We start from the raw sequence: 4,625 nt of genomic DNA, 5'->3' as shown, positions 1-4,625 counted from the left end.
CAGGGCAGTTAATTTTAAAATTTAATATTTTTCATAGGAATTTCAGGTCAGTGGTTGCTCTTAATGTTGCGATTAAGTTTCCAGTTAACAAATCATGAAAATCAGTGCTGGACATATTCTAATGTATTATATTGATAGGTCTATATATATATATATATTTTTTTTTACATTAATATTATTATTCGAAGATCGCTGATTGACAGTGTGTATTAATAAATGGAATATGATCCGGGTACGGTCAAATAAAACTCAATTAGTAACAACTTTAAAATATTGTTACTATTTGAGTTTTATTTTAACGTACCCAGATCATATTCTATTTATTAATATTATTATTATAAATAACATTTCAGAATAAAATTTCTTAGAGCTTGTAAAATAATTAGTTATATTAAAAATATCCCATAACTATTAATATATCTATTATATTTAATGAACACAAATATACTCAATTACTTTTTAGTGGTCAAGTATTATTTATTATAACTTTAAAACAACATTACGACGCAGTGTTTCATTAAAAGATCTTGATCCCTCAGAATAATAATTTTTTTTTGGTATTATCTGTTTAAGAGTTATGATAAAAAAAAACCTACAACAAGCAAATAGCTTCATATTTCATTGTGTAATAAGATAAGGAGAACCCCGCTGTGAACTTTTAGATGAAATTCATTGTCTAAGAAAATCAACCAGGTTATTTTAAAACACTTTTTTTTTTTATTTTTAATATCTTGTATTTATATTTTGTTTGATACATGAATCATTTACAAATAAAATATTAATAAAGAGCTATATTTATATTAATAAATATCAATTATATGTTTATATAATTAATAAAATATTAATAAAAAGTCGAGGATTGAATGCTTTGGGTTTTTGGCATTAATATTTTTCATTTACCATCATTACTAAATTTTTATAACCAGTTTGTAAAATTAACCATCTTAACTGTTGTAAAAGAATATGTCAGATTTATAAGGACCATTTATGTGGTATTTATTTCATTAAATTATTTATGAAATGGAAATAGTTGTTCACATTTAGCATTGAATTACATGCTTCATGATATCTATCTTTGTAGGAGTAGTAGTTTTTATGATATTTGCTAAAATAAAGATTTCTAATTCTAAAGACATAATTTCATATGCAAACCTCATAAAAATACTACTTCTACAAAGATAAATTTCATAAACTACTTTATAGTTTATTAAACTATATTTAATTCGAGTGCTGATAGACATCTATACGTCTCATGGTTCCTGAGATAAAGATTTCCAGCAACAAATTCACTAAGTACTGATTTTTCTGTATACATTTCATGAAATAGCTCTATTAAGGCTAAAATAAGAGCCTTATAGTTTCAATAGTTCCCGAGGCATAGCTTTTTAAAGAAGAGACACTTCAAAAAAAAAAAAAAAAACACTGAAAAATCAGTATTTAGTGAATTGATTTTGGGAAATCTATATCTCAGGAAGGATTGGACTACATATGTGCATTCACTCAAATTAATGATAGTTTAATGCTGTTGAAAAAACTGTATCTCAGGAACTATTCAAGGTTAACAACACTCTACTAGGGCTTATAATTTAGAAAATTTACTGCACTTTAAATGATGTTCTATTAGGTTTTATAGTGTTGTTGATAGTTTCAAAGATATGAAATTTAATAAATTGAATTAATTTTTCAACTCAGGATGAAATTTTAATTTTTTTTAACATTTGAAACACCTCTATTTTGTATTTCCTCTTACTATACTTGACAGACTCATAAATTTTGACTAGTAATTATATGTAATTTTCATTAAAGAAAAAAAAAATTGGGGTGACACAACTGACTTTTGTTTCATTGGGCTCTTGTAATATCCCAGAGGTAGAATGACAGTAGGTGTGTTTGGATGGGCCTAATTGGGTAGATTTGTGAAGCTCAATTAGTTGTGATATGGGCATCAAATGTTCCCATTTTCTAAGCTTTTATTATTATCAAAAATATTAGTCATCAGTCCCTATAAGGATTACATGTCCTTCCCAAAACCATTTCAATAAAGAAACTTGGGGATGATAATAGATAGATAGGAGCAAGGGCAAGTGTAGGTACACATTTAACAGCTGTTAGAGGTTTCTTAAAAGAACTTCAAAATCTTTAATAAATAGAATATGGTCTATATATTTAAAATATATAGTTACCCCATACTTAATTTTATAATTACTATCCTTTCTATTTCTTATTTTTAATTTATATTCATATGTTACCAGCTTAAGTATACTTACAGTAATTATTTTAATTAATGGAATACAGTCTGGGTGCGGTAAAAAAAACTCAAATAGTAATAGCTATTTTTATTTGAGCCAAAGGGGAATAAGAATAAATTAAAGAATAAAGGATTTATTTAGGCTTTTATTTAATTTAATTAGGAATTTATTTAGACTCAAATTAAAATAATTATAACTATTTTAGTTTTTTTTACCACACCTGGACCATATTATATTTATTAATAATACACACGGTCAATCAGCGATCTTCCGTTAATTACTTTATTATTAACTTTTCCATAATATAATTTACATATCTCTGTATCTCTATTCATTGGGTATATTGTCTTTGTTTCTCATTTATATTTATTGTATCCCATACTTTTAACTTTATTTCTACTGTGTTTTCTATTCCTATACATTTATAATTTTTTTTATTTATTCTCCCTATTATGTATCTAATCATCTATTGTTTACCTATTTTCAATATTTTCTTTATTTTCTACACTGTTTACTTTAAAATTACTTTCAAATGTAAAGTACTTAACTGCCATTCCCACTCCCCCAATACAAAAAAAATGGTTCACTCTGACTTTGACTTCTGTCAAAACAGGTATGAATTAATTCCTTTATTCTTGATTTTATTCTTATCCCCAATTTTCATTTCTTAGTTTGTACTTTCTTTTATATTTCTTCTTTTAATCTGTTACTATTTCCGTTTTCATTTATTGTTTATAACCTTTTTTTTATTTTTCTTATTTAATTTCATCATTTCATTGTAATTTTCCATTTACTTTTTTTTTTTTTTTTTTTTGATCCCTCTAAAACAGAAAAAACAATTAATTAGTGAATGCTTTATTATGTGAAAAAGGAATAAATCATATTGGGTATTACCTTTTACTACCTTTGGTATTTTAAGGTTATCTGTAGTGTTTATTTATTATTTGTGAAATGGCCATTCTAAATGGTCCTATTTTTAAAATCCAGAGGTGAGGGGCCTCCTCAAAATTTTACTTATGTTAAGTGTTTGTATCTTTTTTTAGCTATAAGGAAGCCTTGCAACTTGGGGCGAAACGTTGGCTCAGTTAAAATAGTTATTACAATTTGAGTTTCATTTGACCCCACCCGAACTATTTCATATATTTCCTTTATTATTAAATTCGGTCAATCAGCGATCTTCCAGTTCAAAATCTTTAGTTAGTATTAGGAGATTAGAAACTAGAGGAGGCAACTTTCAGTGAGTAAAGGCAATGGTGCTGCCATCTGGCGGCAGTTGGTAGAACTATTATTCATGTATCGACCAGGCAGTTTGAGCTCCTTCTATTCCCTGCTCTCCTAACAGTAACAGTAAGATTTGAAACTCTGTTTGCAGCACAGCTGAGCACCGAGTTAATTTGTTACCGCCATGTTATTGTTTACTACCGTGACAGTATTTGTCTGTCACACTTGGTTTGTAGTGACAGTTGGTAGTATATGTTTGTGTAGTATATGCCCGTGAAGCTACTGCTACATCCAACCTGTTTAGATGGTGACACCTAAAAATTTACTATAGACCAGATCTAGAGGAAGGGAAGTTTCATGGTGAGGGGTAATGGTAGTAGCTGTCACAGCAACTAACTTGATAGAAACTGCTATTTGTTACCCTACTATCAGGATTTAATTGATAGTAAGTAGTATGATAGTAAATAATGATTAACTATCTGCGTTTGAAAGACATATCTGCATAACCACCAATATTTGTCATGTGAAACTTCCACTTAAATTGAGGAGGCCCCTCACCTCTAGATTCTTTTTCTACTTGTAGGACCATACAGAATGGATATTTCACAATAAATAGATAAGTATTGCAGCTAACTTTAAAATACCAAAGGTAGTAAAAGGTAATACTCAACATGATTTGTTCATATTCTCAACATTATTTATTTTTTATGCTTCTCCAACCATCTTCTCCTCATATATATTATCCAGGTCAACTATCTTTTAATCATTACTTATCTGTTATGCATTTTGGTTTATAGATTTCAAATATTTATCTATCCATATTTTTGCATAGTCTGTTACTTTTAATATACTATTATGAACAATATTTTGATTTATCTCTAGATCTTTGAACAATATTTCTTGTTGTTTTTTGTATGCAAGACATTCAAGTATAATTAATTACCGCTACCATGTTTGCATTGAAAAGTGTCAGTTATGTCTAGTTTGTGCTGGTGGTTATTGCTAATTCCATGATTCGTTTTAAGTCTAACATAAGTTTTTATGTCTTTCCCTATATTTGCTTGTAAGAAACATGGTTTTCGAATTTTATTTGAATGTTAATTTTATTTAATGATAGTAATTATATAGATGTTGAAATTTCACTGCCAATTAATA

General features: G+C 27.6%; 1 long non-coding RNA gene across 1 annotated transcript in view; it reads left to right on the top strand.

The window, feature by feature from the left end:
- Nucleotides 1–652: 652 nt before the first annotated feature.
- The window catches only part of LOC136796169 (uncharacterized), a 39,017-nt gene continuing 35,044 nt past the window's right edge, over nucleotides 653–4,625 (top strand). Inside the window, exon 1 of the long non-coding RNA XR_010843873.1 lies at nucleotides 653–693. This is a non-coding gene — a long non-coding RNA (uncharacterized lncRNA). The remainder of the gene's footprint in view (nucleotides 694–4,625) is intronic.

Source organism: Halyomorpha halys, unplaced genomic scaffold (genome assembly GCF_000696795.3).
Source record: "Halyomorpha halys isolate HHAL.00 unplaced genomic scaffold, Hhal_1.1 Scaffold1649.1, whole genome shotgun sequence".
NCBI classification, from domain to species: Eukaryota; Metazoa; Arthropoda; class Insecta; order Hemiptera; family Pentatomidae; genus Halyomorpha; species Halyomorpha halys.
Note: the sequence above shows the minus strand (reverse complement) of the source record. Positions and strands in the feature narration are given on the sequence as shown.